A 27,048-nucleotide genomic window follows, 5' to 3' on the forward strand; every position below is an offset into this window, starting at 1 on the left:
GAAGTCATTATATCTTAGATTGTTACAGTATTCCACAGCATTTACTGTTGCTGACTGTTTCCTAAAATGGGACATGAAACCAGACAGTCTCATTAGGGAAGAAGGTGAATATGCATCTTAAAGCAACCTGGATTTACCACTTACTCACAGTTCTGTCACATTACTGCCATGTGTTCAAGCTGCATGTATTGATAACGTTGTGGATTCACTGAATGCTAAAAACCAATGCCTTCAGCCTGTCTTCAAGAAATAGCTGCCCTTTGATGTTATCAATAGCACTAGGATATGTCTTCTTTCCAAGTAAATTAATATTTCTTTGTATTGAAATTCTCTTGTGACAGGCTAGCAATTCAGATTACTCTGGGCATTCCCTTTCTCTGTAGGACACTGTAAGATATAATGGGCATAGAAAAAAAAAAAAGAAAGAAAGAAAGGAAAAGAACCCACAGATAAGACATTTGTAGATTTCTTTTATTTTAAGGTTTTGTTGTTACTGGAAAGGTTTTGCCACTAAAATAAATAGGCCTTTAGATTCAGGACAGTATTTCATTTTGAACTATAAGCTAAACATATAGAATAAAAACCATCCAAAAGCTAAGCAATGACCAACCTGTTTTATAGGTAATTTAGATACTTGAATCTACAGTTTTTGGGCATAACTGAGTCACTGATTCAATTCAGTAGGTGTTTCTAGGTGTTCTTTGTGCTTCTGAACTTGCCTTAGAGCCTTCCTTCATTGCAGTAATATTTGAAAACCATGTTGGAGTAACATTTGAAAAAATAGGTTGCTGCTTGTCCTTTCCAGTTAAAAAACAAGTAAAAAAACCCAAACAAACAAGAAAAAAAGAAACAGCTTACTGTGGACGACATCTACACTGGTCTGGATGCCATCAGCTAACAAAACACTGTGGGATGTTTCCTGAGACTTATAGAAATCCCATCAGCATACATTGCTCAGATTCAAGCAAACTGTGATCAAGTTAGAAGTATAGCGGAAATGAGAAACTTTACATTATGTAGACATTATAAGACAACATTTCTGACTAACTGAAGAAAGACTCCAGACAGCTTGGAAGCACCTGCTCGTTACAGTGAATTAAGAAACTGAAATATTTCAGTGAAAGAAGTATCCTTCCCTACAAGCACAACGATTTTTTATGTGATTTTACTCCAGTCTAAATATGAGTGCTAGGGCAGTCAGCTTCCTAAGGGATTTGAAAATGTGGTTGTACAAAAGACAAGAAGAATTTAGGCAGTCTTCAATCTCATTGAAAAAGTTAAACGTATTCTGTAGGCTCTGTCTCTTTTTATTGCTGTTATTTATATCAGAAGGTATAAATTGACCTATAGAAGCAGAGACCAAATTAAGTCCTCAAGCTGCTTCAAAGTACTTCATCACAATGTAAATGGAAGAGCTATTGCTTATGAAAGAGATTATATACAAGGCACATCAAAAATATCAATGGATTTGTTGGCTGTGAGACGTTGTGTGAAGTGAAACATGGGTCGCAAAAGTTGATCAGTGTATTTAAGACATTTCTAAATCCTTCCTATGCTGCATAACGACATTGCAATAAGAGCACAACATGCTGACCATGATCTCTCTTGTAGACCTTGAATGTTTTCCATTGAGAAATACAGTCTTGAAGAATGTTGCTTGTACTGATTTCATTGATAATACAGTGCTTGCTTAACCAGATAAATCTAGAATTCTTCCAATATTTATTTTACATGTCTTCTGCCAGTCAGAATAGGACTGCATTGAGCAGCGCAAGCATTTGAAAATAAATATGTTCTCCAAAAAACTCATAAACACAGTTCTACTTTGAGTCAGAAGAGAATAAAGCACAGTCCAATCTGTGTTTCATCCAGGATGAGGCTCTGCGTGTGTAGCTGTTAGCTGTCACTAGGTTATTATAGAAGTCACAAGAGCTGAAATTCAGTGTACTATTGCAAACAATAATCTACAATATGTCAGAAGAATAGGTGGAGGGGAAAAATCCTCAGAGAAATACTTAACATCTAATATCTAACATCTAACATCTAACATCTATGCTAACATAGTAGTTAACATCTACTATCCTTCAGACAGTGTTAGAAACAATTCCTACAGAAGAAATATATTTTTAGAAATGCTGAAGAGAGCAAATGCTTGTTACTCAAATTAATTCTGTCCTTTTTTAAAGGCTAACAGCAGCTACGGAAGTAGACATTTCCCTAGAGATATGCTAGGAGAACAAACAATTAAAATCATCATCTTCATTTGTTGTGTACATGCTAGTCCCAACATTAACAGGAGATATAGGCAGTTCAAATGCATGGTCTTAGTCTAAGTGGCCACAAGGTATTACTTACAAACTTTTGGATTTGCCAAAAGCGTTGGTAACTTTATCACCATTAATTGTGTATGAGAAGAAAGAATGCCTTTATAATAATCTGACATCTGCAGAGTCTGAAACGCTACACTTTCATTAAAGGCATGACTTCACAGAGAAGTGGCACATCCCAGACTCCTACTTACTGGGATTGTGAATTGTCTTTGTGGTTTCCATTATTTCTAAAGTTACTCATCCATTATAAATAATTTTTTATGACCTTAAAGTGAATGCATTGCTGAATCAGCCTGCCATTCCTATGCTACTTGATCTGTGCTCAGGGTGATGGATGGTGTCCTTAGAACCCACCAAATGAACTGCAGCCCTGTTGTTATTCCCCATCCTTCACATTAATAAGAAGATTCTTCAAGATGAGTATCAGACAAGCATCTTCTACATGTGCATATATTTCTATAAGCAGCAATAAGGTCTGTGCTCACCTGATCTTACTCTGGGAAAATGATTGTCATTACTAAACACTCCTTTCTGCTGGTTTTGGAAGAAACAGCTTTGCACCAGGTGTAACTGAACTGTATAATGAGAGTGGAATGGTGCCATTGGCATAGTGGCGACTTCTCCAACACCTTGCAGCTAGTCATCTGCAACATTCTCAACATCAGCTAGCATTCTCAATGTTAGCAATCATGCCCCTGTAACAAAATACATCTGATACTAAATGAAATTACTCTTTTAAGGGAGAGAGAGGGAGAAGGAAAAAAAAGTTTCACTATGACTAACCTAGGAAAAAAGCATACATTTATTAATTTCAGTGTAAATACAAACTTGAGTTTCCCTAGGATCTTGCTGATCAGATGACTGCTTCTCCTTTTAAAGTTCTCACATTGCGAAAGTTTCCCCCTGTCTCCTTTTCCTACTTTTGGGAGAAGACTGTTAAAATAGATAACTCTTACAGTGATAGATAAATTATGCAGGAAATCTGAAGGAGAGCTGTTTTACAGAGTTTCATTTAAGCATTACAATCAACAAGTGTCTTTTCCCTTCTGTTTTCTATCTTTCATTTTGGTAAGTTGTTCGTAACCATACAGGGAAAGGTGTTAATTATTCCCCATTTTTGGTTGGGTAGCATTTTTTTTCCATGGGCCAGTAACAGTTTCTTACAGTAATTCATCAGATAATTAAAGGTCCATAACTTTTTTCTGCAGTAGATGTTTTTAAATCAACCTTACTCCCTACATTTCTTAAATTTCTTAAAATTCCTGCAGGCTCCCATAAGCAAAAAAAAACCCCAAATGTTGATTAGACTCATAAGGGTTCACTACCCCTACCTTACCTTCCCAAAAGTGATCTTTGTTGTTGGGCAAAGGTACACAACTCAGCTTATGCTGAGATGAAAGATGAATTCAAAGCCTTTTTACTTCCCAAGGCCTTTCTGAGTAGATCACTTACAGAAGATGCAAAGCCCAGCTAAGCTGTGAACAGGCTCATTTGGAAGGAAGTGTTCTGATGAGTTTGACAAATACCCTGTGTATTTTTCCTCTGGCCTCTCCATGAAAAATTATTACACCAGCCCACGGAGACAAAACGGGAAGAAAGCCTAGTTTGTAAGATAAGGCTGTAAAAATATTACTGAAGCTATCAATCATTATCACATAAAGCAGTCACTTGGGCCTGAAGAATAGCAGCATTTTTATTTCAGTTACATCATTTTGCCTTCTTTCCATGTGTTTTCTGGAATGGGTAAGGTCTTCCATGCAATTGTGTGAGGCACTAATTGCTGGGCCTTGAAATACTTCTGTCAAGGTGAAAGCATACTTAGAGTCTTACCCCACCAATGGCAATATCAAAGTAAAGCAACCCATCTGGAGTAAGACCTGTACCTGTGCTTGTACCCAGCTTGAGATGCTGGATCATATAAATGCTACCATCATGCAGAGGATAAAAATAAGTGGTGCTGGAGCCCACTGTCTCAGCTTGATCCTGACAACACAGATTAGAAGTCTAGGACAAGTGGATTTCCTTTACTCATAATAAACATCTACAAACATGTCCCCTCACAACGCTGGACTAACACATCATTCAGGATGCAGGACCATTTGCTTCTGCTCTGTTTCATGGTTTTGGCTACTTCTGCAGGAACAATGGATCAAGAGCCTCCTGCTTGCACCAGACTCCCTGTCCCAAGTCAGATATGCCATGTGCCTTTGCCTGTAAGACTCCATTAACCCTGGTTTATCATACAGAATGGTAGGCCAGAAAACATACTAATTTTTAATAGCTACTGATCCATGTTTTGAGTAGAAGTGCAGTGTAGAGCTTTACTTTTTACAGCATAAAACTTTTGCACTCTGTGCAAGTACTGTCCATGCTTCTGCAGTGCTCATATATTTAAGGCAAAGAATTAAAAAAATGTTTTTTGTAGTTGGGTTAACACCAGCAAACACACTGCAGCTCTAAAGCCAAAACACTCCTTATTTTACCTGAGGCACACCAACACTACCATTCAGTATCTAGTTCCAAGGAGTTCAGCAGGGCAAACAATCTAACACATTCACATGTATTCCTAAAGAATCATTTGGGAAAGTAGGCAGCTGAAGAGATCTTTTGCTGACAACCAAACTAGAAGTAGACTGCTTTTGCTATCTGCGCATCTAAACATCTACCAAAGTTTAATACTTCGCATAAAGAGTACTTTGCAGGATGCAGAATGTATATGAGAACAGTAGCTGGATTTGTAACCCTGAAGCCCCAGTTCACAGCAGCACACCAAGGATAACCAGTGGGCAATTTGAGGACAACCTCCACATATTGCATGGAAGCAGCAGAAAAGCACCTTAATGTTAATTAAGTGCAATATCTTACAGCGCCATAATCATTTGCTAGGTAAGGTCATCCTCACAGTGGGCTTTCTCTGTCAGTGAAGAAAGATTATTCTGGTTAGTTTAGTTTTATCTTAAAAGATACATGATTAGTTCCTTAACAAAACAATCAAACAAGCAAACAAACAATCCCCATTCCCTCCTTCCCCCCAAAAAATACCCCCCAAAAAAAACCAACTCCAATCATCCAAAAACACAAGCCCTTCTCTTGGAAAGAATGAGAAAAAGTGTAAAGTTATTTATGGTTCCTCACATTATCAGCACTGTTGAGAAATAGTCTGTAGACAGTGTGGTATAACAGCTAATACTCATTATCCTTTCAATAGCACCCAAAATGCTTTGTGTGCCTTATATTCTGCTCAGATTTTCTGTAGAAGCCCTGGGTGGTCCAGCGACCTCAGCACTTTGACCCCTCTTTGCTCCATACATTAAGCAATAAGACTGGCTTTAAGGCATGTGCTACAAAACTGTGCTCACAACCCTCATCAAATCAGATCTGACTTGCAAGGCAGCAAACCACAAACTCATGTGTACAAAATGAGAAATACCTGGGACTTGAGTCGCACCTCATCATGAATACATCAAAACACTAAGGTGGAAAGACAGAACACAATGTTATATGCCATATAACATTCACACCCCTAGCAATTATGATGTAAAACGTTATCACTTTTCTGGTTCTGGAAAAAATGGCATTAGCAAGGGCTTTTAGGAGGTAGCGTTGCAAAGCTAGGAAGTGTTCTGAGAATTTTTTTCAGATGAAGAATTTGTCTTTTAGATGTGAAGTAATTTGTAGTACATAAATATATCACATGCATGAAAGCCATCTGGACATCCAATGAGGAAGCCATTCAGCCACCTATGAAAAAGAAATAAAGCAGCCATTTTATGTTACTTAGCTGGGTATTTGCTATGAATATTAATATGAAGAGGGACATACATGCACATATAGAGCTGCAAGAAAGTTTCAATAGGTTTTTGTTTAGACAGTGAGCAAGGGAGGGTGAGGGGATATACGTTTTGGTACTGATCCAAAAAAATGAAATACACAGTTCAAATCTGGATGCATTTTAAAAGCATATTTATAATATTCACACAGCAAATCCCCAAGTTCCGTCCTAAGCACCAAAATTTTAATTCAGATCTCTTCTTGTATAAATGTGTATATCAGAGAGATTATTTTGTTCTGAGCCACATGAAGAGAATATGGCAAGCAAATTACTGCAAGTCCACGGTTACTAGTTGTATTAAGAGTAAACTTTGCAGGTGAAACCTACCCCTTTAGCTCATGAAGCTAATGAAGTATTCCAGGAGACAGGTTGTATCAAGCTGTATGATTTTCTGCACAGCAGAAAGCTTCTATGATCTGCTTTTCACTTACAGCTATGTACCTAGTTGGTTTGAGAGTAGAGTTTAGCCCAGTAGTTTCAACACACTTTTTACAGAGTCGCCCCCTATATCAAGGCAGAGCACATGTTGTATATCCTCTAGGATTTCTGCATATCCAGCTGAGACTTTTAAAATTATTTAAAAATTCAGATGTTTTTATCTTGCTGGCAAGTTATGTATGTGTGTGTGTATGGGAAGGTGGGCTAATGGGAATCCAGTATGAAACATAATATGGTTTTAACACTGATGCTTTTAGCTAGATTACTTTGTCTCTTCTATTTATTAACAATGTAATAAAAAGATACTGCTTTGTCAACAGACTATAATTACTTTTTATAGCAGCTTTTTTTGTCTTTCCTGTTTTCACACTAATCCCAGCATCTTAATTTATTATCTGCTTCAAAGCAATTCCCATCTGAATACACTTTTCTTCATACTACTGCCCCCTCACAGCAAGGTTTTAGGGCTGAGCATCAGCATTAGGTCAGAATACGAGGCCTCAAGCTTAACTATAATACACAAACTTCAGAATAGAAAATGAAAAAAAAAAAAATGTAGACAGACATCCCGAACTAGTGCTCATTTTGCCCATACATCCAATGGCTAGGAAAATAGACTTCCCACCTACCTCATACCCTTCATAGTAAATTTCAAGTTTTTAGAAAAAGTTTATAAACCTAAAGTGGTTTTGGTGAATAAATAATAAAATTCACTTCAGCCTGTGACAAAACTTTGATCTAGATACAAACACAAGCCTCCACTCTGGTGTGCGAGATAGCGTCTCACACACATGAAGAAACATGCTTTTGTCACATAACAGTTAATGAATGGGCATCATCTTTCTTAAGGAGAAGACCCAAATCTGCTCATTATTTTCAGTGATGCATTTTCACCCTTAAAAATCTGTCCTGAAAAGGGGTTAGAAAATAAGAAGGTTCCCAGACTCAATCCAGCATTTCAGGCACTATGCCTGAATTATTTATAAGTGACGGTTAGGAACTGGAAATCAACAGACAACTTTTTAAAGGTGTCTTTTTGCAATGGTGTATGTTTCCATGGTGCTGGGTGAGCCATGAGGTAGGTCTGCAGAAGGAACAAGCACCTCTGTGCCTCACCACCACCCTGCACTGCTCCTGGGTCTGTGCTGGGCAGTCAGGACCCCATGCAGAGAGAGGAATTGGAGTGACACCCACACCTGGCACAGGCTCTCAAATGTAGGAGCTCTAGACTCTGGAGGTGTCAGAGCTATTTTTGTTTTGCTCTGAGCTGTGATAACAACACATGGACTCAGTGGAGCAGGACTTGTTCCTTTGGATGAAGCAAAAGACACTAGTTACTCAAGGCTGGAAAAAAATCAGTGCTGAAGAGTGGGCTTGTTTTGCTAACACACAGGCTCGGCTCCTGGAGTTACTCTGAGTGCAGGGTCTGATGGACTGAGCAAAGGAGATCAGTTTGTGGTGGTGCATTCCTTCCCCTCATCTCACCTGGACTGCTCTACGATCTCAGGAATTCCAACTAGGCCCTCGCCTTTGTAAAATGAGTTGGGCACTTAAGCGTCCCTTGACTGTACCAGGAACTCTTGCATGGTTAAGGCAGGGAACAGCACTGACTGTACCAGGCACTCCTGTTACCTGACCGAGACGGGTAATGAGAGCAAGAAGAATGGGATGATCCATCATTTCCTGACAGCCCTGGAACACTCCTTATCAGGTTCGTAACACAAGTGGAATGACAACATGGTTACTAAAATGCCATCATTTTACTAATGACTAAAGCCAGTCATCTTGTGAACCTATAAACAGCGGTCCCAAGTGAGGCCTTTGAGCTCTCCTGGACCGCAGCAGGTTGCGACCAGCATCTCCCTCTGAGTGGGACGCCTCTCAGAGTTTGCGAACTCTCCAGTTTGTGAAATTTTGGAGGACCACGCCGAGCTGGCAACGGGACCTGGGCTAAGCCCCTCTCCTCCCTGAGACTCAACTCTGGCCCATTGAGAAATGCTGAGACATTTGAAGTGAGCATTTTCACAGAACCTGAGGGGAATTTTTAACAGGTATACCTTTGTATATAGCTATATCTTTGTGTCTCTGTGTGTGTGTGTAAATCAAGATGTAATCAAGCCATTGTTGTGATTATATCTCTTTGTAAATCTTAAAACTAATCCATGATTAAGTGCTGCTAAAATCTTTATGATTTACCTCAAACTGTGAATGAACCTCAAAATGCTACTAAATACACATAATCCTTTAGATAAAACCTGTTGACCAAGTCTGGGACTAGGATTAGACCTAATCACACCTGGACTCCTCTCTGAGAAGGAGTTTAGAAAGCAAGGGGGTCTGTTCTGAACCTTGTGACCCAACAGGAGCGCCTCCCTACTCTCTGTGTTCCTTTCACTAGACATAAACTGTTGCCCAAGTCTGGGACTAGGATTGGACCTAGCCAGACCTAGTCTACTCTCAGAGGAGTTTAGAAAGCAAGGGGGTCTATTCCAAACCTCATGACTCAACAGAAGGATTTCTTTATTCCTTGTACCCTCTTTTCCTTTAGACATGAGCTGTTGACCAAGTCTGAAACTAAGTCTGGATTCAGCCACACCTAAACTCCTCTTTGAGAAGATCAGAAAGCAATGGAGTCCATTCTGAACCTTGTGACTCAACAGGAGGGTCTTCCCTATTCTTTACCTCTTTTGCTTTCCACTCTCTCTCTCTCTCCGTATAAATCATTCTAAGTTGATTCTAATTTGATTTTTCTTTGTATGTTCTAGTAAGTAATAGAGTGGACCTTGCCATCGAATTCCATTATGTTGCATTTTTATAAACTTTTATTAAAATCGCTTTTGCCAATACCCTTGATGGTGATTCTTTAAGTGGCCTAAACCACTCATCTGCGACACAGATGAAACCATCAGAGCAGCAGTCTTTTCCACAATTTTCTCCACACAGCAGGCTGCATGAACTGTCTGCTGGTGGCTGGATCAGTGCAGCAGACAGATCCCAATGGTGGTGACCCTGGAAGGAGATCTGCAAATAGCTGAGCCGTTTAATTATGAGAGTAAGATGTGAAAGTAATTTCTCTTCCTTACTGTTGCTGTTGCTTATATGTATCAGCTTCTACAGAGGGGAAAGTCCACTTGCTCATCCTCTTATCCTTTGTTTGCTTCAGGGATCTTCTAATTTAGAAAAGGCCAACCCATTCAGGATAGTGACAGAGGACCACAGGCATACAGATATATCTGACACAGCTGCTTTATTATAGTATTTTGCTTTCCTCATTCAGATATAAAGCGGCCAGAGTGCAGGGATAATAAAGGCTGATTGGATGATATAAAATCTTGCAGCTTATAAGTCAACATCATAAAGTAACAGCAAAAGTTTCCCTCTTTCCAGTTTAGTTGCTTTGTATGCTTCTGGCAGCTGGTGTTTCTGGAAGGGACGCAGGATTGCATGATAAAAATCCTAGAGCATGTGAACTTGAGAATCTCTTGTGTATTTGCATAGAGAAGCACTACAGAAAGGTTGAAAGAGAAAGGATGACCTGCAATAGCTTGAAAGGACAAATCATTGACAGCAGCAGGAAAGGAAACAACAAGATCAACTTTGTTTATGCTGCATGTGTAACAACCGTGTGAAACCCCAGTCTTCTGGATAAGGAAGCCCGCGAGCATTCTACAGTAGAGGAAAATTAAGGGTTGTAATGAGGAAGATGAAGAAAACTGCCAGTTTGAAGCAGTAAATATTAAACATATCAGCATACTGAGGAACAATTCTGTAACTCAGAAAAAATGTAACTCAGAAAAATCAGGTCAGCTCCCAATATAATGTGTTCCCTGGTTATGCCTGGACTTTCTGACTAAAACACTTAGCAGTTGAAAACAGAAGTCCTGTTACAAAGGTGGAATACAGATGTAATCCTGTAACAATAACCCATTTTATTCATTTACTGTAATGCCACCTATGCTTCACAATTCAAAGGAACCCGCCAAGAGATTTGTCACTGTGAAATATCCGTTGTGTGCTTATGATCTCTGAAACAAAGTGATGGTTGCCTTTGCAAAATCTTGGCCTGTCCCACCCATTCTTTCTCCTCAGTGCATTGCCTCGTGGATTCTCAAATCAACTTCTGTTTGCAGGTTTGATAGAGAGACTGTGGGTTCATTTACATAAAAAGATAATTAAAAAAATCTCTGTAACTTTGTTTTCCTACATTCTTGCTCTTTGAAAAAAAAAAAAAATACCTAGAGGAAGAGATGGTGAGGACCACAATGGGACTGCTAACCCATACCAGAAGCTCTTCAGTAATAATAGTAAAGCTATTTTTTTTTTCCTAGTGCTAACAGACTTCACAATCATCAGTGTATAAAGCACTGAGCAGATACAATGAGTTTCATGGGCATTCTGTTAAATGCACAGGAACAGTCCCACATTTTTATACACCCTGTCAATCCTTGATTGTCTCCTATTCTTCCCTTTGACATATGTAAATTACCAAAAGAAGCATCCAAGAAGCAGTGTGGACTACAAGATCGAGCATGGTCCTGAGGATGAAGATCAGTCTTCTATTGCTGAATTTGTTTATGGTCTCTTTTTTTTTTTTTCACCTTAGAAAAGTTATGTTATTTCTTTGACTGGTTCTCTTCATCTCAAAACTGGGAATAACTTCTTGTCTCCTGGTAGAGCTCGTTGATTCCAGTGGAATAAGCACTAATGACAACTCAGTGCAGACACATGCTGTAAGGAATTGAACTTCCTTACAGATCCAGTTGGTCAATAAGGGTGTTTTATTATGATTGTCCCATCAATATTTTCAGTCCTTGTAATACTACCATGCTATTAAAATGCCTTTCTGGAAGAGGGAGTCAAAGGCCCTAAGGGGAACCAAGAGCTCCAATATGCTCTGCTTTCTCCCACTACTATTCCTGAACCTTATTGTCATGGCAAAAGTAATATCTTCCGTCCCTTCTTTCAATGTTTTTGGCTCCTACAAAGGGGTGGGGGGAGTTAAGACATAAAGGATATAGGAGGCATAGAGTCTTCCATATTAGATACTGGTGTGCAACATCTAACTTCACTGCTATCACTACACAGACATGCTATTTATAACAGCTTAGATTAGTTTCCCAAAATATTGCCAGCTTGTCTCTCCTCCTTCTTTGTTTCAACAATGCTTCATTTTATGTTATTTTTCACTCAACAGTTAGACATATGCAAGCCTTTCTGAGAAGTAAAACTGTTTTACTACATAATTACAAATGTACATATCAAACCTCCTGAAGTTTCAAGATGCTAGATTCTGTGATGGGCTTTTGTTGTAAAGAAGTTCTCCTTAGATTACAGAGGTACAGTTAATCTGTACAAATCAGGTTTTTGCCCTTTATTCCTGATGATTTAAAAAAAAAAAAAAAAAGTGTATTCCTGCTGCTGTCAGGAATAAAAGGAAACAATGTCAAAACCCATTACAAATAATTAGTATTGCCGAGGAGACCTTATCCCAAGTTTTATACCACAATAACTTCTGCTATTTTTTTCAAACAGTGAGAAAATATTTTTGTGACCTGAATCAAAGGAATGAAGTTGAAGTGTTGGAGTCATCTCTACCCAGTGTAGGAAGCTCAGTTCACTGTCTCTCTTGCTTAATTAGTAGTGTCATTGTTTTGTTTGGAGGCACTAGATGGCTTCACCTGGCTACATACAAAGGGCTTAAAAACTTTGGGTGAGGTTAGTTGATGTCCTCTCCTTCAACATCAGAGACAGGTTTCTCTCTGCTGGTTTTTGAATAGAAAGTCAAAAAGCTGCAGCTAAATCTGGTGAGGACTGCTGAGTCATCTCAACAGAAAAACAATAGTGTTTTGCTCCTGGTCAGAACTGTTCCTTTGGTCAGCAAAAGGGAAAAGAAAGGTAATCCACCTACTGATGTGCTCTTTTTACTTCCACCTTCCTCTTAAGGAAACTAAACTGGAGCACTGGGCACTGACCACTGCAGTGTACCCCCAAATAGAGAGTGTTGCTTTCTTCAGAGCTCCAGTCACACATTTTTTTAGGTAGGCAGTGCCTTGAACACGTTGCTTCTTTCGGGGACTGTAGGATGATTTGGCTGGCATTAGTATATTCCAGATGGTTGCTTTCCTCTCATGCCTTGAAGGTAAGGGACAAATCCCAGCAAGGTGTCTGTCATCTCCATTTCAGACATTTGATGGGACTTTTTTTTTGGGGCGGTGAAGGGGAAGGGGGAAGGAAGATGGAGAAGGAGAAAGGCTGGCCTCCTGGGCACATAACTTCATTCCCATTCAGACTATCTGGAAATGGTTTCTCTAGAAGTATTTTTTGTTATAAACCAAACATGATATACAACATGATGTGTGAACATGCTCTGCAAGAAGTTTTGAGACACACACAACTTCAATCAGCACAAAGCAGAAGTTTATTTCTGCAATACTATCACAAAAGAATAGGAAAGACAACCAATCTCTTAAATGGCAAAATAAACAAAGCATCCTTCCAGCCAGAAATCATCAAAGTCATTGCAGAAGCTAAGAGGGTCTTCAGCTTGTTTCACTGACCTGAAATTGGATGAGGTTTCTGGAACACAAACTAGAGTGCATTTGAATATGTAGCTTTCACAATGTTTGTTTTCCTGTTTAGCCATAGGACCCCTGCTGAAGAAGGGGATTTTTGGCAGAAATAATGCTAACAGGAAGCCTTCTACAGAGAAGTAAGTAGATCACGAAATGCTTCTTAAGATCAAATTTATTTGAACATATTTAGTTTAATATCTTCTCCGTACAGCTGAATCTGAGACAGTTGTTCTCCACCTGTTCCCAAAGGGAATGCAACCATCTTCATGTACTGAGTATCCACAAGGGAAAGTTAAGCTTGCAGAGCACAGGCGAGAAGGACAGAAATTGCCATCTTATTTCACACATAAGCAAAACCCACTGGTAAAATGCTGGATTCTCCACTAGTAGATGCAGTATGTACTGAAGGCAAGATGACCTTTTCTGCTTCAAGCCACATCACCTTGATGTGCATCCCTTCCTGCAAACATCTCCAGTACAAACAGAACTGTGGAGCTGCTTCTGTGATTAGCAGCTCAGACTGAAGAGGATGTCAACGTTTTGGAGAAAACTTGGCAACACCAAATTCCAAGCATTGAGTAGAAACTTATTGTATGAAAAGTTTTTGTTAACAACAGGAGCAATGAAGAATCAGAATAGACATCAGCCAACAGTCTTGGGCATTCAGATACAGGTTCATACACATATTCTAAATATGTTGTGAGCCTTATCAAAAGCCATACTTGATTTTTGCAAGTTGTTAGCAGATTTTTGCTGCAGCCCATTGTCAGATGGGAATATTTTTTTTCCCTGTTGCCAACAGATCTTTTTATGATAAAGAAACAGTTTGCTCCCTAACCCTGGTGCAAATCATGTCATTTTTATTCTGGAGTCTTTCGTTTCTTCCTCTATGGCAAGCCATTTAAGATGTGAAATTTCTTTCAAGGGGATGACCAGCTAGAGGAGATCCAGCCAGACGACAAGGAAAATGGAGGAAGAGCAAGAATATCCCATGTTAGAAAAAGGGGGAACACAACAACATCAAATTACAAAGCAAACACAGTAGGTTCTACACCAAACTACCTGCTATTCCTTCTTCCCTCCAAAACATCTGTAGGAGTCCATACATAAAGATCTGAGTAGTAATCAGGGCTTCTTTCCACCACTCCCTAGAAAAGCAAAACACCTAACAAACCACCAGTTGAGTCACAATCTTTCTGCCAGTGTTTTCCTTTCCACACCCAACATGTGCTTTCCTGTGGCATGGCAAGCCTGTCTAAGGACCCAGCAGCTTGTCAGCACCTCCCAGGCTGAAACAGATTTTATGTTTGTGACATTATTGAGTACTAGACAGCTACTGGGGCTTGTTTTGGCTACAGGAATGAATGCTGCTACTGTCCTGCTTCTTTGCTGAAAAGAGAAAACCTGTATTTCATTTAATATGGAGGATATCAGGTTATATATGAGAGCTATGCAGGTTGCTTATATTTGCATTTGTGCCTTTTAACAACTGATTGCCAGCGCAGTGGGAATACTCTGCCAAAGGTGTAAACCATCACCATCTTTTTCTTCTTCTCCAAGGGCAGAAGAAACACAAGGGCCAGAAACCCAGAAAACTTGTGAGATGATAAAAACATTAGAACTAGGATCAAACGGCAGCTAATAACATAGACACTAGAGTGACAGAAGCCTGCCTCTCATCTTCTGAGAAGAAGAAAAGTGCCAAACCATTGGTGTTCACAGACCCAGAGAAACAGGGTACACAGCAACACTACAGCTGGTGCTGTAACATGTATCATTTGTAGGATTTCAAAGGCAGAATTTCTCATTTTTTTAAAGGTCATTTATGTGTACTTGTAATGGAAATTGCTAGATCTAGAATTATTTATAACTTGCACTTTGGAGAATTAAGAAAATTCTAATCTGTATTCACAGGTGAACTTCACCTATTATCTTAGGACTCAAAAAACTCATTTCATGCTTTTTTGCTAAAACAAGTTCCAAGTCTGTGTTAAACTACACAGTCAAATTAGAATTCAACCTATGTCAGCTGACAGGCAGACATGGTCCATGTTGGATCTCTTGCAGGCTAAGGTTTACATGTGTAAACTTAAAAGAGATTTTTCTTCAGCTTTGTGAGATCTGGCATCTGGATTCTGCAGGTCCACCACACATTCATGAAGAAGCTCACCAGGAATTTGATTGAAAGAAAAAAGAAAGTTGTTAAGATATTTTCCATTAATTTTTTTTTAACAAGCAGGGGTTTATGCTGAAAGAAAAAAAAAAAAAGATGTCCTTGGAAAACTTGTTTCTCTCTATCATGGGAGCACATCAGAACTCCAGATGGGCATAAATGCTCATTCAACGATCTCTCAGGGTTTGGGGATGGACTGTCAAAGAGCCATTGATGGCTCATAGAAAGTGTGGAAACAGTTCTATGTAGAAATAATTATACTCATGCATTACACATGCTCTGGATTTCTTTCCCCTTGTACTTTATTACTAAGGATGTATGAATGAAAACAGTTTTTAAACAGCTCATCTGTGCTTCTTCTGCTTGTTTGCATCACCAAGTCTTCTATTTAAGATGGTGTTACTCTCTGTAGTAGAAAAGAATGTTGTAAAAAAGAAAGACAGTTTAATTTCTTATGGGAAAAGGAAGCATCAGAATGTTAAAAGAATGGACAGACTCCATAATAAAGAAATGCAGAAAACATATTTTTCTTATATTGGAAAGACATACAACAGTGACATTCAAAACTCAGCCAGAGCCCCTGCTGAGAAAAGCACTTAAGCACATGTTCAACTTCTAAGTGGTTGCTGATGTCCATCGAACTCAGCAGGGTATGAATATGTAACTGAAGTTCTTCAGCTGGTTAAATCACTGCTTAACAGGGTAAACCACTGAATCAGGGTCTAAGAGAATTATTCTTAAGCTATGCACATCTGATTTCAGACACTAGTACTCTATATAAGTGCTCAGTGGGGGTATTGTTCTAAAATCCGTTTAGATAATATTAGCCCCAGATTTATATTTTTAATAAACAAATTGGAAGTCCTTTACAAAATAATTTTCTGAATTACAGTGTAACTATTACTCAGAGGCCACAGGCTTGAAATGTACTAGAGGAGGAAAAAACACCAGTTCTGACAAAGCCTCACTGCTCCTATATGTTAACTTCAGTGAGACTCAGTAAGAATAAGAAAGATATACTGGAAAGTGATGTCCAAGAATGTATCAAGTCACTCATGTCTCCTGGAAAACAAGCATCAGTAATACTTACCCTTCAATACTCTTAAAATATTTTTGATCACTTTCTCCTCTCACCTAATCATGGCAATTGAAAGTTTCATTTTACTACAAGGTCGTCTTTGTAGCTGTATTAGTAGCATTTTGTGCAATAGATGGTGTCTTTCTTTTATGGTGTAGAATACTTCTCTCTTCAAAGACCCAAATGTAGAAAATCAAGCCTGACCCCCATATCACATTATTGTGGTCATTATTTCTGCAGAAATTATCCATTAGTAAAATAGCATATTCAATATTTCTTCCATGAGATGCATCCCACGTTGAACCTTAAACCTAGGCCTGCCTGAAATAGTTGAAAAAGTCCTAAGAGATCTACCTCTGAGTTTCATAAAGCTTGTCTGCAGCTATAGGATCTCATTATCATAATTTTTCTAACACAAGCTCACAGAATATTCAGATGAGAAATGATTTTGAAATTATTGTTTTGCTTTACTTATTTAGATGCCATTCCTGTATAAATATTCAACTAGTTTATTTAAAAACTGCCATCACCACCATGATGATGCTGAAAGGCATATCTCAATGCAAATTCCGTAACAGTGAGAAACAAATTCTGTTCCATAAAAGCCTATTAGAAAATCAGCCAACTGAACTGTGTTGCTCCTAATAGCTATTTAAAAGACAAATGATCAGTTTTAAATGGGAAATCTGATTTTGGTTTAGGTTAAACACTGCATTTCATAAAGAAAACTTCATCTAAATATAATTAGATGAAAATGCTCTGAACCAGTGCCAAAATCTACTAGTTGAATGCAGCTCATTATAGCTTTGCTTTTTGGCCAGAATAACTGTTAAAAATAAATTTTCATGTTTGCTGGATTCTAAAGGGTTTTTAGTCACTTACAGAATGGTCATACAATCCTAATCCCTATACACATTATCTACTGTTGTCTACATGGGTTATTTTGTCATGAGAGAGCATATATCATAGAATCATAGATTCACGGAATCACAAAATGGTTGAGGTTAGAAGGGACCTCTGGATCCCATTTGCTCCAACCTGCCTGCTCAAGCAGGAACACCTAGAGCCAGTTGCCCAGGACCATGTTCAGGCAGCTTTTGAATATCTCCAAGTTGGGAGACTCCACAGCCTCCCTCATATACATGTACATGTATGTGCCTGTGCATGCGTATGTATTTATAGACAAATATGCTGATGCTCCAGAACTTTTAGCCCACAGTTTCTCTCAGTAACTAGACTTTGACAGTGAAAGATTTCTCGGGGTAATTGCAACCAGAAATGGCTTAGAGGCAATGTATCAGGAAATGTCATTAATTGTTGCAAGTATGCAGCACATTCTTCCACAGTCCTTTCCCATTTTTATAAACTAAGCAAAATTGATTGCCATGTTAGTAATGCTCAGAGAGCTGATCTGAAAGAACAAGGAAGATGGGAGAATTCATTTTGCAAATAAAAGTTTTCTCCATGACAGGGAGTAGTAAATGCGTTTTCTAGACACAGTTCCGAGCAGAACCTCTCAGAAACTGAACAAAATCCAGAACTACATCTAATAAAGCCAGGAGCAAAATATCCCAGAAGTGATAAGCCTATTAAATTACATCTCATTCAGTGTATTTGTGAAGTGTAACAGTGTTCCAAAGCTTTCAAACAAGATGTAGTAATCATTCATACTGAAGTTTTCATTATATCCTTTTGTACAGACTCCCCCTTCTAGAAAGAAAAGGGATTGGTACCAACTGCTTGGCAGGAGTGATCCCAGATCACCATCACAATTTGGGCAGGACATTTGTAGAATCACAGAGTGATAGAATTGTTTGTGTTGGAAGGGACCTTTAAAGGTCATCTAGTACAACACCCCTGCAATGAGCTGGGATATCTTCAACTAGATCAGGTTGCTCAAAGCCCTGTCCAACCTGACCTTGAATGTTTCCAGGGTTGGGGCATCTACCACCTCTCCAGGCAACCTGTTCTAGTGTTTCACCACCCTCATCGTAAAAAAATTCTTCCTTATATCTAGTCAGATTTTACCCTCTTTTAGTTTAAAACCATTACCTCTTGTCCTATTGCTACAGGCCCTATTAAAAAGTCTGTCCACATTATTCTTATAAGTCCACTTTAAGTACTGAAAGGCCTCAAAAAGGTCTCCCTGGAGCCTTCTCTTCTCCAGGTTGAACAACCCCAACTCTCTCAGCCTTTCCTCAGAGAAGAGGTGTTCCATTGCTCTCACCATTTTCGTGGCCCTCCTCTGGACCCAGTCCAACAGGTTCATGTTTTTCCTGTGCTGAGGACTCCAGAGCTGGACACAGCACTCCACGTCAGGTCTCACCAGAGCGGAGTAGATGACCAGAAGCATCTCTCTCGACCTGCTGGCCATGCTTCTTTTGATGCAGCCCAGGATACAGTTGGCCTTCTGGGCTGCAACCGCGCACTGCTGGGTCATATCCAGCTTCTCATCCACAAGTACACACAAGTCCTTCTTGGCAGGGCTGCTCTCAACACCTTCAGCCCCCAGCCTGTATTGATACTGGGGGCTGCTGCAACCCAGGTGCAGGACCTTGCACTTGGCCTTGTTGAACCTCATGAGGTTCACATAAGTCGACTTCCTGACTTTGTCCAGGTCCCTCTGGATGGCGTCTTGTCCCTCAGGCATGTCAACCACATCACTCAGCTTAGTGTCATCTGCAAATTTGTTGAGGGTGTACTTGATCACGCTGTCAATGTTGTTGATGAAGATATTAAACAGTACTGGTCCCAATACGGACCCCTGAGGGACAACACTTGCCACTGATCTCCATACAGACATTGAGCCATTGACCATTGTGACCATCCAGCCAATTCCTTATCCACCAAATAGTCCATGCATCAGATCTATATCTCTCCAATTTAGAGAGAAGGATGTTGTGGGGGACCATGTCAAAGGCCTTACAAAAGTCCAGATAGATGATATCTGTAGCTCTTCCCTTGTCCACTGATGTAGTCACTCCATCATAGAGGGCCACTAGGTTGGTCAGGCAAGACTTGCCCTTGTTGAAGCCATTTAAAACCTAAGAGTCTGGCCCATACTCAGGAAAGGTCCTCAAGTGGACACTGGCCTCTATATACGGTGTTGGTATTGAGAAGAAACACATGAAGGGATCAGAGCTCTGGCATTTTGTTAGCAAACACACAATATCATTAGCTATCTTGCAGGACTAATCCAGCAGGCAGGTACTCAGCATACATCATGCTCCCACCCACTCAATACGGTCTTTGACTTTGATGTGTTCTTGCAATACAAAACATATAATTTTATATTTACAATCCTACAGGAACATTAACAAGACGACTCTCACCAGTAATTTGTCTGGTTTGCCCTATCCTGGCACCTGGGAGAGAAGACAGGACATAACAAGAATAGCAACAAAACCAAATGATTTCACGTCTGAATCTTCCTCTCCCACTCCTCCAGGAATAAGGCTGGTTTCAGTGTGTGGTTGACTCTGTAGTTCTAGCTGGAATGATGATGCCAAGCTAAGTTTTCTTCAAGTTTAGGCTGAAAATCTGCCTGGTATTTTCAGCTGAAAATTTTACCTGAGATCTAAAGACTCAAGATGTGTCTCTCTCCTCTTTAATATGTTTCTATACTATATGTCCAGGAAAAGAAAAGCCAAGAAAAAATATTTTTTACAGGTAAAGCAGAAGACATATGGTTACAACCGAACTTGGGACTGAATTATTTCAAAAATCTATTGGCTCTGAAAACTGTTCTGTTTTCATTAGAAAGATTTGCTGCACATGCCCATTTCAAGGGCCCCTGGACTACTCTCACATAATATGTGGAGATAGAAATGAATCGTCTTTGTGTGCTGTAGGGCATTATGGTACTATGGCTACACTATAGGATCTCCCAGAAGCAGCATATAAAGAATTATGCTGGGACCTTTTAAAAACCAGTTTTGCACTGAAACTGAAGTGGTGACACTGGTTCTCTGAAGAAATTAAAATATCATTGAGAGGAATATCAGCATACAGTTTAAGATGTATTTAACTATCTTCCTGCAGATACCTATCTTAGCCCACCTTCTTTGATTCCCTGCATAGTCAATGGAAAAGGATATGCCTCTTCAGTGGATGATCCCAAGAAGTTAATGAGCATCCTGCTTGGAGTCATATTGTGAAAAACCAGCTTCTTGTTCATTCCAGAGATGCCTCTCTGATTTTGTCTACTGCTGTCCAGTCAGGTTCCAATGCTTCTTCCTTCCCATGGAACCTGAAGGTGGGAGTCATCTAGCCCCAAAGTACCTATATCCAAGCTAGTCAGACTCATGACAACAAAGTTTGGAACGGGATTTTTCTGATCATATGCAGACTTCTACTTCAGCATGAAATAAATTGCACCCAATCCTGAACCGATTCTGACGGCTAGCTCTCCACTGCCTGTAAGGAGAATGTGTGGAACCAGCTCAGATCTATCTGCCCAGTTTGTAGGCAATCAAATTAGGCAAGTGAATTCCTCCCTATGTCTTTCATTATACACTACGTGATATGACTAATATCTGCTGGCCACAATTCATGTTTAAATTTCATCCTCTCTGGTGAAGAACATAGGAAAGGAGGGGAGAAATGAAGAGAAATTGTGTTATCAGCACAAATGTGTTATTTAAACACATAGTGTGCATCGCTTTCTAGGTTTATGACACAGTAAAGCTGACAGCAGTAGAACTGGAAAAAGAGCAGCTGAGGTGTTTGGAAAACCTGGTTCCATATGTTAGTTTCTGAGTCTTCTCAATTACAAAGCCCCTTTCCCTGGGTTTATATTCCTTCATTAGCAAAGGTCAGCTTGTTACTCCGCCTAAATTAATAGCAGACTTGAGAAAGAAGTATCAGTGTTAATATGGATAAAGCAGTACCTAAGGCATAAAAATTTTATATTTCCAGATATGGAAATAACAAACCCGATAATCCTAGAAAGAAACAGGGTACATAGAACAGTGTTGCATAAAAACCAGTGAGCTGGAAGACATGATTTGTAATGTCTGTCTTTTAAGTCTGGAGGAAATGATCCTTCTCATAGTGCCATTTATGCCTTGTGTTAAATGTATTTAGTTACAATTTCTGGCTTCATCTTTCCCCCAAGAACATAAATTAGTGCTTCCCTGAAACAAAAGCTATAATGTTGCAACAAGATGGAGACTGAGAGAATAGCTCCAGAGGCTTTTCTGAGGCAGTATAATTTTATACCATCATCTACTTCTTTTCCAAATCTGATCCTTTATGCTGAGTGCAGACTTCTGCCCTGGTAATTGAAGCATAGCTTCTGTCCTGAACCACTTCCAGTCAAGTTCTGTCAATGACACACCTCTGGGTTGATTGCTTAAAAAGTAATTTTTGTTTTAGCTGCTCTCAGAAGCCAATATACTCTGGAGCAGTGTCTAAACCATTGAGCTACCTGATCTTTCATTCCAGCAGCGTGCAGAAAAGCTCATCTTATCATGAAAATATGGTCCCTAGTAAACTTTAAACAAAAAGAAAGGATGAACTTGTTAGTTAACTGTCACTTCTTGTATGTGTTGGATAAATCCAATTTTGTGACACTTTAATCAAGACTGGCTTGGTTTATATCTGTGAATATTTATGAGTTTGAGACTCCGTTTTCACATCTATAGAAATATGTCAGAGTTCAACCAGCTATATTAGCAAAGGAGACCCAGGCATCAGAAGAGAATTAATAACAAGAAAACAGAGAGACCATTCCTCAGTTGCTGTTAATCAGCATGGCTCTGCTAGCATCAACGGAACTAAGATAATTGCTGGAAGTTGAGTCTAAGGAATACAAAACTGTAATCTGGCCCTATTGGTATCAGAAGGAAATCTGGTGTTCAGTTCATGCTGCAAAAGCGGGGAACACAAACAGAGGTGTAACTTTGTTTTTATTTCAAAAAGAAAATGGATCCTAGTGCTGATGAGAAGCCTCCTTGACTCTAATCATATTTACCAATTAGCTACCTATACAGTGATGAAATATGACCTTTTGTTTGTTTTGAGCCTGCTGTGTGTTCATTTTACCTGACATCTCCTGTTTTTTCACTATAGGGAACAATCATTCCCTTTCACCTTCTCTGTGATCCCTCCTTTCATATCCCACCTCAGCTGATCCTCCTCCAGGCTGAAGAGATTAATCTACTGTTTCCTTGAACAGAAATCATCACCTGACATTCTTTACTACTGCTTTTCATAAATTTTCTAGTTTTTCTGTACCTTTTCTGAGAAGGAAGACTAGAACTGTACAGTGTTCAATATGTGATTGTACAATAGGAACCAACAACACTTTTCTGTTTTATTCTCATTTTTCCCCCCACTAATTCATTGAGGTCTCTCTTTTCACAGGACTTTGCATTTTGCCACTCCATTTAAACTCATCCTATTTGTGGCATTAAGAAGGGCCAGTCTCGCACATTTCACCAACCTGGGTCTGAAGTCACCAGTACAATGCTAAAACTTTGGCTGAGATCCTGCCTGTGAAGCTGAGGCTACGTTGCCGTGAAGAACAGGGAATAACTTCCCAACTCATCCATTCAAAGGTGCATGAACTCCAACCCAGAAACAAAAACATAAGCTGTGGCCACTGTCTGGCCTGGTTCACTGATTACAGTGAATTTTCAAAAATAATATTTCACAATAGCATCTGAGATACTAAAATAAAGACATGATCTGGTTGCCCCGAGAACACTGAGTTTTAGAATTGACCGTCAGTTCCTTCTCCTAATACAGTGAATGATAGTGTTATTTGAAAGATCAGCTATTACAGTAGCCAGAAAACTCAGTGTCTGTTTACAAATATGGGACAGCTAGAGACAACCAGGTGAACCCTCTAGCAGCAATGACCTACTGAAAAGGAAACCAATACAGAAAGAGAGTTTTAGTTCACCTCTGTTGAAAAACAGGCAGACAGGTGAGAAAAGAGTCTCAGGCTACACCATCTGGCCGCTTAAAGTAATATAGGCTGCTGGAAGTCCACATCTGTACCAGGGAGGTTTTTTTATTTCACAGTGACTCCAAGATCCAGATTGAGAAAGATAAATTTGTTTACATATGTCCTAAACTTCCTTGCAATGCTCTTTGGGAAATACTGCAGTACAGAGTTAATGTTTCTTCATTAAAAAAGACCTTTATGAAGTACTTTTCTACCTGCAGGACATGGATCCCAAGGATTTAAGCAGCTTGTGTGTTTAACTCTTATCTTTCCATGTTTGCCCATTTTGTCACACAAGACTCCTCTGCTAAGGGAGAACTTGTGCCCCAACTTCCTAATCCTTTTTCTCCATCCCCACAATACTCCTCTCCCCTTTCAGCACTGAAATCTTCAACGAGGATTAAGAAAGGGCTGAAGCAAGCTACAAGGAGGGGGACAAGAGAGGGTCCTCAGTGAAGGGACACCAGATCAGGGCAGTTTCTCCAGTACAGCTTGCCTTTGGGGAAACCGTTATCACTGCTACATTCCTTTCTACCCAGGGGCTGTATCAACAAACTAGAAGCTAGGCCCTGTGAAACTGATGTTTTTCTGAAGCAGTCACTCTGGCAGTCTATTGCTCAGGGTATTACGTGTGGTTGGTTTGCAGGACATGCACAGGGATCATTATTCGTACTAACAGCATTTTCACAAGAAAATCTGCGAAGCTTCATGTGTGCCCTCCTTCTCCCCCCAATTCCTCATTCATCTCTCCTGACAACTTACCACTTGTGTCTGGGGTGCAGTTCAAGCCCAAATCAAATCAACTCAGAGCCATTTTGGTGAAGAGAAGATATTGAAATGTACAGTTCTGTTGACATCAGGTCTGATTCCCAAGCAAAAACACAAACCTCCTCTCCAAAATCCTCTTATGTGGAAAGCTACACCACAGACATAGAAAGAGGATAGCAATTTCTTCCAGCAAAGTAATCTGAAGCTGATGCAGGCAAGAAGCATATTCTCTCTAAAAGGTCTTTTTGATGGCTGGAGTCCTTATTTCTCAAGACAATTTCCAAGTGCAGGTGAGAGACCTCCTATAGCTCAGCAGGTGATCTGTTAAGTCACATGTCTTACAAGATTATCCCTAATTTTCAGTAGTACCAACCACTTGCAGCCTCCTAGGGTGACTAGTGCTCTCACTTCTCCCATGTCTGATTCTTGTTTCAAGAAACAGTGAGCCAGAGCTCTGAGGTGGCCCTCCTGGACCTTCCTACATAACAAGCTCCTCAAAAAAGATTGCAAGACAGCACTGAGAAGCAGACACAACTGGAAGGCTGTTGTTTGTTTTAAAAAGAGAAAAGGAAAACCGAATACAGAACACTGAGTAGAAAGAAACAAGTCTAGACATAACCTTCCTCTCAGCACTGTGTTCTTGCAGCTTGGTTCCCTCTCCCATGTCTCAGTTCAGAAAATTGAGTGGTTTTGTAAGTTGTAGTCAATCCTGTTCAGTTCCCTCCAGCCTCCAGTCTCAGTCTCTTATGTCTGGCTCTGCATAAGGTTCCTGCCACTCTTGGGAAATGTGTCCCTTAAGCAGCCTCAAGCCTTCCTCCAAAAAAAGTGACCTGAGCCCTGGTTAAAGACACATAACATGTGCCTCCAAGCATAACCATGCTGCCCACTCTAGCAACACACCTTCACTGCAATTTAGCAGCTTGAATAAAAGGGTCAGACTCCTGGTTGTGCCTGGCTTTAAGGGCAGACAGATACTTTCACATTGCAGTGTTTCTGGGAAGCTCCATGTTTCTCTGCAGTTGCAATATTGGCTGTCCACAATAACTAATTCTCAAATACTGTGAGAACATGATCTCATCTGAAGAATTCCCTGCTACTTACTTTTGTTTTTTTTTTTTCTCTGGGGAATAAAAAGTACTAGATCCACTGTATATTACACAAGTGTTTGTGTTGGCAGACCTAGTGAGATGATGTGGGGAAAAGAATGAGAGGGAGATGGGGACAGGGGAAAAGCTGCAAACTCCCTACTTCCAGAGGCCTTGCCTCAGGAAAAGTCCTCTAAGCACCTAGCAAAAACATAAAACACCTCTCCAAATCCTCTTATGTGGAAAGCTGCATGCTACTGAATTGTTAAACCATAGAACAAAAGCAGTTTTACTGTCTTAGTTCAGCCACACATAACTTTCTGTCCTTTTTATATTTGTATTGTGTATTCCTGAGTGCAGCTATACTCAGCATCTAACTGCTGTCAGCTTGACAGGTGCAAATGCAAGGTGAACTTTGGATAAACTGCTTCTTCATCAAAATTAGTTTCTACATTAGTATTGCATTTGTACTAACACTGTATTAATTTCTGCAGCTTTGCACAGAAGCTACTTCAAGACCAGCACATCTTTTTTCTCCGAAATGTTTGTTCCTCCTATCCACAGTCTGTAAAAAATACATGTTGCTGGTACCAAGTCTTCTACCATTATACAATTAGAGGTTTCTGTGCCAAGAAATGTAGTCCCAGCAAAGATCATTTGGTAAACATAATTTTTTTTACAGTGGCAGCGATGTAAAACCAGTATAGGTTGAAGCAGCAGTTAGTCTAATGGAAAAGGTTCCAATGCACAAAAAATAATGTGGTATTTACACTTCCTTAGCTAAAAATGTCAATGTTTTATTTCTGTTTAAACAAGAGGGCCTCCCTCACTATCTGATACTAGCAAAGGAACATTGTCTCTGCCTTCAGAGAACAAAAAAGGACGTAAGGACCTGCACACCTTATTTTAACAAGAAAGTCATGGACTTATGTTGCAGTCTTAAGTCCACCGGTGAATGTAAAGAATGAGATTGATAAAGCAAAGACATTATTACTTTCTAATGTTGAATGTGAAGTGCTAAGGAAAGATTAATAGATAATATAAGCATGGTTAGGATATTAATAAATACTATGATTGATTTCCCTACTATCTGCAAAAGGAATTCAAAGTAGTAATAAGTCAGTTACAGGCAGTCTGCTAGTCTGCTGAGCTGTCTGAAAATATATTATTTATGAAATCTTATAGTAGTTTCTTATTAAAATACTTTAAGAAGATTGACTTTAATTCAAAAGGTTTAACCAGAAAGGCATTCAAACTGGGGTATTTTAAGCTCTAAATCCAATTTATATGGCTGGGAATTGGACCTGTGTATCTTTTAGGCAGTTTTGAAAATCTCAGCCTATGCACTTGGGACTACTAGAAGATAGGTAAATTTTCAATTTCAATGAGAAAAAAGGTCCTTTTAAATCAGCTATCCAAAAAACCCAAGAATATAATTTGACATTGCTAGACTGCATATAGCTGCACATTAAGAGAGAGCTGCTTAATATGATTGGTGAGTGCATTTCTAATCCCATGTTTCAAATGGTTAAATTTCTTCAGGTGTTTTTATACTTAAAAAAAAATAACAAAATTGCATAAGAAGCGAATTACTGAATTGACTCTAATTTAATAATATTGTAAGAAATTAATCTTAAGCAACTGAAAGTCCTTATCTGGCTGGTGTAGTAGCACTTTTTTATCAGTCCTTTCAGCAAAGATGAGATCTTTTGTGATTGTTTATCAAATTACCTCTTTGCATTTGTCTCCACAGCTGAATGTAGCAATGTTTTGCTCTCCACTTTAACATTATCTATAAGGAAAAACTGCTTCTAGTGTCT

The sequence above is a fragment of the Gavia stellata genome, chromosome Z, assembly GCF_030936135.1.
Source record: "Gavia stellata isolate bGavSte3 chromosome Z, bGavSte3.hap2, whole genome shotgun sequence".
In the NCBI taxonomy this organism is placed as follows: Eukaryota; Metazoa; Chordata; class Aves; order Gaviiformes; family Gaviidae; genus Gavia; species Gavia stellata.